Raw genomic sequence first — 9,417 nt, 5'->3', positions numbered from 1 at the left:
CCTCCATCTGACAAACATGCCTCCATCTGACAGGCATGCCTCTATCTGACAAACATGCCTCCATCTGACAGGCATGCCTCCATCTGACAGGCATGCCTCCATCTGACAGGCACGGCACCATCTGACAGGCATGCCTCCATCTGACAGTCATGCCTCCATCTGACAGGCATGCCTCCATCTGACAGGCATGGCACCATCTGACAGGCATGGCACCATCTGACATACCTGCCTCCATCTGACAAACATGCCTCCATCTGACAGGCATGTCCCCATCTGACAGGCATGCCACCATTTGACAGGCATGCCTCCATCTGACAGGCATGCCTCCATCTGACAAACATGCCTCCATCTGACAGGCATGCCTCCATCTGACAGGCATGCCTTCATCTGACAAACATGCCTCCATCTGACAGTCATGTCCCCATCTGACAGGCATGTCTCCATCTGACAGGCATGCCTCCATCTGACACTCATGCCTCCATCTGACAGGCATGCCTCCATCTGACAAACATGCCTCCATCTGACAGGCATGTCCCCATCTGACAGGCATGTCTCCATCTGACAGGCATGGCACCATCTGACAGGCATGCCTCCATCTGACAGGCATGCCTCCATCTGACAGGCATGCCTCCATCTGACAGGCATGGCACCATCTGACATACCTGCCTCCATCTGACAGGCATGCCTCCATCTGAGAAACATGCCTCCATCTGACAGGCATGTCTCCATCTGACAGGCATGGCACCATCTGACATACCTGCCTCCATCTGACAAACATGCCTCCATCTGACAGGCATGTCCCCATCTGACAGGCATGCCTCCATCTGACAGGCATGCCTCCATCTGACAGGCATGCCTCCATCTGACAAACATGCCTCCATCTGACAGGCATGTCCCCATCTGACAGGCATGCCTCCATCTGACAGGCATGCCTCTATCTGACAGGCATGCCTCCATCTGACAGGCATGCCTCCATCTGACAGGCATGCCTCCATCTGACAAACATGCCTCCATCTGACAGGCATGCCTCCATCTGACAGGCATGCCTCCATCTGACAAACATGCCTCAATCTGACAGGCATGTCCCCATCTGACAGACATGTCTCCATCTGACAGGCATGGCACCATCTGACAGGCATGCCTCCATCTGACAGGCATGCCTCCATCTGACAGGCATGTCTCCATCTGACAAACATGCCTCCATCTGACAAACATGCCCCCATCTGACAGTCATGCCTCCATCTGACAGGCATGCCTCCTCTGACAGGCACGGCACCATCTGACAGGCATGCCTCCATCTGACAGGCATGCCTCCATCTGACAGGCATGGCACCATCTGACATACCTGCCTCCATCTGACAAACATGCCTCCATCTGACAGGCATGTCCCCATCTGACAGTCATGCCTCCATCTGACAGGCATGCCCCCATCTGACAGGCATGCCTCCATCTGACAGGCATGCCTCCATCTGACAGGCATGCCTCCATCTGACAAGCATGCCTCCATCTGACACTCATGCCTCCATCTGACAGGCATGCCTCCATCTGACAGGCATGCCTCCATCTGACAGGCATGCCTCCATCTGACAGGCATGCCTCCATCTGACAAACATGCCTCCATCTGACAGGCATGCCTCCATCTGACAGGCATGTCTCCATCTGACAGGCATGCCTCCATCTGACAGGCATGCCTCCATCTGACAAACATGCCTCCATCTGACAGGCATGCCTCCATCTGACAGGCATGCCTCCATCTGACAGGCATGCCTCCATCTGACAGGCATGCCTCCATCTGACAAACATGCCTCCATCTGACAGGCATGCCTCCATCTGACAGGCATGTCTCCATCTGACAGGCATGCCTCCATCTGACAGGCATGCCTCCATCTGACAAACATGCCTCCATCTGACAGGCATGCCTCCATCTGACAAACATGCCTCCATCTGACAGGCATGTCTCCATCTGACAGGCATGCCTCCATCTGACAGGCATGCCTCCATCTGACAGGCATGCCTCCATCTGACAGGCATGTCTCCATCTGACAGGCATGCCTCCATCTGACAGGCATGCCTCCATCTGACAAACATGCCTCCATCTGACAGGCATGCCTCTATCTGACAGGCATGCCTCCATCTGACATACCTGCCTCCATCTGACAAACATGCCTCCATCTGACAGGCATGTCCCCATCTCACAGGCATGCCTCCATCTGACAGGCATGCCTCCATCTGACAGGCATGCCTCCATCTGACAAACATGCCTCCATCTGACAGGCATGCCTCCATCTGACAGGCATGCCTCCATCTGACAAACATGCCTCCATCTGACAGTCATGTCCCCATCTGACAGGCATGCCTCCATCTGACAGGCATGCCTCCATCTGACAGGCATGTCTCCATCTGACAGGCATGCCTCCATCTGACACTCATGCCTCCATCTGACAGGCATGCCTCCATCTGACAAACATGCCTCCATCTGACAGGCATGTCCCCATCTGACAGGCCTGTCTCCATCTGACCGGCATGGCACCATCTGACAGGCATGCCTCCATCTGACAGGCATGCCTCCATCTGACCAACATGCCTCCATCTGACAAACATGCCTCCTTCTGACAGGCATGCCTCCATCTGACAGGCATGCCTCCATCTGACAGGCATGGCACCATCTGACATACCTGCCTCCATCTGACAGGCATGCCTCCATCTGACAAACATGCCTCCATCTGACAGGCATGTCTCCATCTGACAGGCATGGCACCATCTGACATACCTGCCTCCATCTGACAAACATGCCTCCATCTGCCAGGCATGTCCCCATCTGACAGGCATGCCTCCATCTGACACACATGCCTCCATCTGACAGGCATATCTCCATCTGACAGGCATGCCTCCATCTGACACACATGCCTCCATCTGACAGGCATGTCTCCATCTGACAGGCATGCCTCCATCTGACAGGCATGCCTCCATCTGACACACATGCCTCCATCTGACAGGCATGTCTCCATCTGATAGGCATGCCTCCATCTGACAGGCATGTCTCCATCTGACAGGCATGCCTCCATCTGACAGGCATGCCTCCATCTGACAAACATGCCTCCATCTGACAGGCATGCCTCCATCTGACAAACATGCCTCCATCTGACAGGCATGTCCCCATCTGACAGGCATGCCTCCATCTGACAGGCATGCCTCCATCTGACAGGCATGCCTCCATCTGACAGGCATGCCTCCATCTGAGAGACATGCCTCCATCTGACAGGCATGTCTCCATCTCACAGGCATGCCTCCATCTGACAGGCATGCCTCCACCTGACAGGCATGTCCCCATATGACAGGCATGTGTCCATCTGACAGGCATGGCACCATCCGACAAACATGCCTCCATTTGACAGGCATGCCTCCATCTGACAGGCATGTCTCCATCTGACAGGCATGCCTCCATCTGACAGGCATGCCTCCATCTGACAAACATGCCTCCATCTGACAGGCATGCCTCCATCTGACAAACATGCCTCCATCTGACAGGCATGCCTCCATCTGACAGGCATGCCTCCATCTGACAGGCATGCCTCCATCTGACAGGCATGCCTCCATCTGACAGGCATGCCTCCATCTGACAGGCATGTCTCCATCTGACAGGCATGCCTCCATCTGACAGGCATGCCTCCATCTGACAAACATGCCTCCATCTGACAGGCATGCCTCCATCTGACAGGCATGCCTCCATCTGACATACCTGCCTCCATCTGACAAACATGCCTCCATCTGACAGGCATGTCCCCATCTCACAGGCATGCCTCCATCTGACAGGCATGCCTCCATCTGACAGGCATGCCTCCATCTGACAAACATGCCTCCATCTGACAGGCATGCCTCCATCTGACAGGCATGCCTCCATCTGACAAACATGCCTCCATCTGACAGTCATGTCCCCATCTGACAGGCATGCCTCCATCTGACAGGCATGCCTCCATCTGACAGGCATGTCTCCATCTGACAGGCATGCCTCCATCTGACACTCATGCCTCCATCTGACAGGCATGCCTCCATCTGACAGGCATGCCTCCATCTGACAGGCATGTCTCCATCTGACAGGCATGTCCCCATCTGACAGGCCTGTCTCCATCTGACCGGCATGGCACCATCTGACAGGCATGCCTCCATCTGACAGGCATGCCTCCATCTGACCAACATGCCTCCATCTGACAAACATGCCTCCTTCTGACAGGCATGCCTCCATCTGACAGGCATGGCACCATCTGACATACCTGCCTCCATCTGACAGGCATGCCTCCATCTGACAAACATGCCTCCATCTGACAGGCATGTCTCCATCTGACAGGCATGGCACCATCTGACATACCTGCCTCCATCTGACAAACATGCCTCCATCTGCCAGGCATGTCCCCATCTGACAGGCATGCCTCCATCTGACACACATGCCTCCATCTGACAGGCATGCCTCCATCTGACAGGCATGCCTCCATCTGACAGGCATGTCTCCATCTGACAGGCATGCCTCCATCTGACAGGCATGTCTCCTACTGACAGGCATGCCTCCATCTGACAGGCATGCCTCCATCTGACACACATGCCTCCATCTGACAGGCATGTCTCCATCTGATAGGCATGCCTCCATCTGACAAACATGCCTCCATCTGACAGGCATGCCTCCATCTGACAAACATGCCTCCATCTGACAGGCATGTCCCCATCTGACAGGCATGCCTCCATCTGACAGGCATGCCTCCATCTGACAGGCATGCCTCCATCTGACAGGCATGCCTCCATCTGAGAGACATGCCTCCATCTGACAGGCATGTCTCCATCTCACAGGCATGCCTCCATCTGACAGGCATGCCTCCACCTGACAGGCATGTCCCCATATGACAGGCATGTGTCCATCTGACAGGCATGGCACCATCCGACAAACATGCCTCCATTTGACAGGCATGCCTCCATCTGACAGGCATGCCTCCATCTGACTTGCATACAATATCAAAGTTCTAAACACCCAAGTCCAATTGTGTCCTTAGTGATCTTCTTTGAAAATAATATGGGCAGAAAGGGGAGGATCTGTTTTCAACAGTATGTACTCTTTTCCCAGAGAACCTACGCCTGATTCCCAGCACCCACATCAAGAGGCTCACACCTACCTGTAACTCCAGCTCCAGAAGAATCTGATAGCTTCTGTATTCATATACACATGTACCTGTGCACTCACACACATGCCTGGAGCAAGGAAAGGAACTCAGCAATCCTGAAACTCATGAGATGGGCTTTAAAGTGAACGGAATGCACAAGTTTAAATACATGGTGGTTTATGCCCATATTCTCGGTATTTGAGAACACAAGCAAGAAAATTTCTAGGTCAAAGACAGCATGGGCTGTGTGCGGAGTTTGAAGCCCACATGGGACATGCTACGAAATCCAATCACAAAAGAAAATTCAGATTTTTATTGTTTAGGAAAGTCAAGCTCTTAAAGACTTCTATTCAATCTTGGGACAGGTTAGTCCCGGGGAAATTTACACAGCCTTGTTCATACTCCTGAAAGCTACAAGAAACACCAATACCCACTGAGGTAGCAAGAGTGACTTGGCATCTCTCGAGTGTGCTGCTTCCATTTAGACCAATGACGGTAAGGTAAGAATCACAATGTATGAATAAAGAAACCATCCTCCGCGTGCAAATGAACAAAGTTGTTAAGAGTCCAGAAATATATTCACCCACGAACTAATAGAAGACATGAAAATCCTGAGGTTCTGTTCTTCCATGTCCAGTGATGAACTAATGTTTAAAAACCTTTCTTATCACTCCTCCCTGTAACATGCCTAGCTCCTTCCTTGTACTAAGATATATCTAAAAGACAAACCATGTCTCTACTGAGGAAGAATAATTAGCAAGCCATTCACGTTCTTTTACTTTTTGTTGTTATTTTTTATTTTTTTTTTTTGAGACAGGGTCTTACTGTGTAGCTCTCACTGGTCTGGGACTCAACATGTAGACCAGGCTGGCCTCAAACTCACAGGGATCCAACTGCCTCTGCCTCCCAAGTGCCGGGACGAAAGGCACCATGCCAGCATGCCCAGTTGTTTTCCTTTGTGACTGGTCATTTGTGGGAACTTGGGTTCCTGATCTAGTTTTAAGCAATAGTATTTTGTCAAGAAAGCATGTACTTAGCAAGTATCCTCAGAGTCGGATGTCTGAGTGGTGGACGGCAATAACAGGTCAGCGAAGGAGCATCACACCAAGAATAATGAACGATCTGAGTTCAGTCCCTGGTGCCCGCGCAGTAAGAGAGAACCAGCTGCAGGATGATTTCCTCTGATTTCCACACTCACGCTGTGTCATGTATTCATACTCACACACTTACACATGGATGGGCACATACACATAAATAAATAAAGATTAAAAGTACTTCTTTAAGTAAGTCAATATTTCTTAAAGTAACACCTTGAAATACCTGTAACACGAGCCAGATGGTGGTGCTACACACTTTAATCTAAGTATTCAGAAGGCAGAGGCAGGCAGATCTCTGAGTTGGAGGCCAGCCTGATCTACAGAGCAAGTTCCAAGATAGCCAGGGCTACATAGAGAAAACCTGTCTTGATGATGATGGTGGTGGTGGTGGTGGTGGTGGTGATGATGGTGGTGGTGATGATGATGGTGATGATGGTGGTGATGATGGTGCTGGTGGTGATGATGATGATAAATGATACACACACTATTTGATGTAGACTTGATATTGCGCAATAACTTTCTAAGTTGACTTTCATGAGCGTTATCTCTTGCGCACAGTCACAATATGCATTTATGCATAAATGGATGTGCATTTATCAAGCGTCCTTCTCCACTACAGAAGTCCAGCTCTGTTGAGTCAACAAGGCTCCCACTGTTTTGAGAGGAGACTTTCAGGTACTCCATTTTCTTTCTTCACGTAAGACAATAAGCAAGAATGAAGCTTGGAGGCAGGGTGTGTGCTTAGTGTTCGAAGACCTCAGCCCTGAAAGGAACAAAGGAAAGTACGACTGTTTTAAGACGGTTTGCTCTGCTGCAGTGGGGCGGGGCTGAGGATGGGACAGACGGCACCACACAAGACGGGGTTTTCCTTGAAGGGCCACCTCAGACAGCAGACTCTTCTCTAGTGGGGTTTGAGGATTTTGCCTTTTCTTTTCCGGTGTTCGACGGCTTTTGCCGAAAGCAAAAATAAAGACATAATAGTCCAGAAAGAAGGAAAACTGAAGATGAAATATATATTTTACACGTAGGTCTCATCTCCTGGGATGAAATATACATAAATAGTCAGACACATCATTTTAATTAGTACCCGGTGAGCACAGAAGTGCTTGACTCAATACTAATGATCTTGATACTGGCGCTGAACCATAACTAATGTCAAAAATTTGCAAAAATTCAAAGAACATCGCCCATAATATCAATGTGTCCTAACACCAAGGTCATTCTCTAATGATGGGGATTTTATCTACCTACATAATTTATGGGTAAATGAAGAGTGTGGAAGCTTGACGTGTCGGAAAGAAAAGAAAAATCCACCCGTTTCAAGTTTCTGCTCCTAGACCGTGTTCTTCTGAACATAATTCCAAATCATAGCACATCTCTAAAAACTCTCGCAAGAATGACCCGAGAGCAGCGACTCTCACTGTGAATTACCAATTACTGTCTTTTACACTTCCTCCCGATCTGGATAAAAGCTATCCCTCTCCAACTTATCAGAAAACACGTTATAACTCTACAGCTGAGTCAAGGGAGTTTTTCCTTAAATTGTCAGGCTGGGGCAATGGCTTTTTTCTTCTAATGGCCAGGAAACCCGCCTTCGCTCTTGTTTGAAGATTTTTATCTGAGGAGCAGTCCACCTGCTCGTGACTCTGGATATCAGGGTCAGTTTCCTATTTCCAACCCGTGTCTTCCAAACTAGTGTCAGGACACGAAGCCCAGTCAGGGGAAGGTGTCAGGAGGCACCGTCTAAAATGGCGCTGCGAGCCTTCAGATGTCTTCTAAGTGGAGGTGGCTGTGGATGCTAGAGATGTGTGAATCCAGCGAGCCTCCAAGCCCTGCCCTCATTCCAGCCACTTCTGTAAAAATCCTCCATAAAGCTATCAGAGTGCTAATGGGCATCGCTTGCAAGGCCAAGCAGGGTAGAAATCCCATCTGTTCAATTACCAAGGACAAAAGATACACGGCCTGATCCATGTGCAGGGTTCTCTACTGCATGATGAGTACATAGGGTTTCAACATTCCCATCCCGCCCTAGGAATCAACCCCAGGACCTCAATGCTCCCTACGTAGCTACCGCCAAGCTGCCCTCCAGTTATCACTTGATAACTTATGTTTTGTAAAGGAACGTTTATCCTTATGATAAGACTGAGAAGACCGAAGAAGAGGTCACACGCTTCTAAAATGCAGAGGTAGGACGCCAACTGTGTTTTCTTGTTGTTGTTTATTTGTTTGTTTGTTTGTTTTTTTGTGCTGCTGGGCTCCCCCTTTATACCACCTGCCTACGAAGGGTGATCCCAGTGTGTGACGTTGTGTGTTCTCACCGGGAGGCCAGAGAATAAAGAAATTATTGAACTCTTGAATTAAAAGGCTAAAACAGGGTCATTACAGCGAGGAACAGAGGAGTTTCCATGTCGAAATGAAATAGCCCTGTGAATGGTGGCTTCTTAATGGGAAGGAGGCACAGAGACGGGTGGAACCGAGGTGGGATTTAGGGGCAGGGAAATAAAGATCCGAGCCCCCAGAGACACTGAAACAATGCAGGAAGGGTTGCAGATTCTGGACTGGGAGCAAACAAGGCCAGAGCAACCCAGGACCGCGCTTGCAGCCCGAGTTTCAATGCAGCTGATTGCAGGCTGCGGGAAGCGAGGGCTAAGTTCTCACCTTCTCCTCTCTTCGCCCAGAACATCATTCTCTAAGCTGTAAGAAATAGGAGTGAGGAGCTGTGCAGTGGTGCGTGCCTGCTCAGCTTATTAAAACGTGGGAAGAAGGCAATATTTCACCCCCCAGGAAAAAAAAAAGAGATAGACAAGTGAGAATGGCTAATCCATCGGAAGAAATTAGCAGGCAGAGTCTGTAGCTGTTTGAAATGATGAACGAGGCTGAAATGGCTACACAGGCTAACATGCACTTGGATAATTACTCCAAGCTCTCGGGCTAAAATCTGTCTTGGAGGAGCTGGGAGGCTTTGATGACTCAATTTCAATGGGCATGCTTATGAAATACATAGTAAAACCTATTAAAATTGAAATTGTTCTTGGTAGGTACTCTGTGACGGGGCTGCTGACCCTGTCAGACGGCTTTTTAATAAGGTACACACTATTTTTATTCTCAAAAGTGGCATGCACACAGACTCGGCGTTAACCCTGTAATGACCTGCTTGTGCTTTCCCCACGTGT

This window comes from Rattus norvegicus, chromosome 13, assembly GCF_021556685.1.
Source record: "Rattus norvegicus strain SHRSP/BbbUtx chromosome 13, alternate assembly SHRSP_T2T, whole genome shotgun sequence".
NCBI lineage: Eukaryota > Metazoa > Chordata > Mammalia > Rodentia > Muridae > Rattus > Rattus norvegicus.
Note: the sequence above shows the minus strand (reverse complement) of the source record.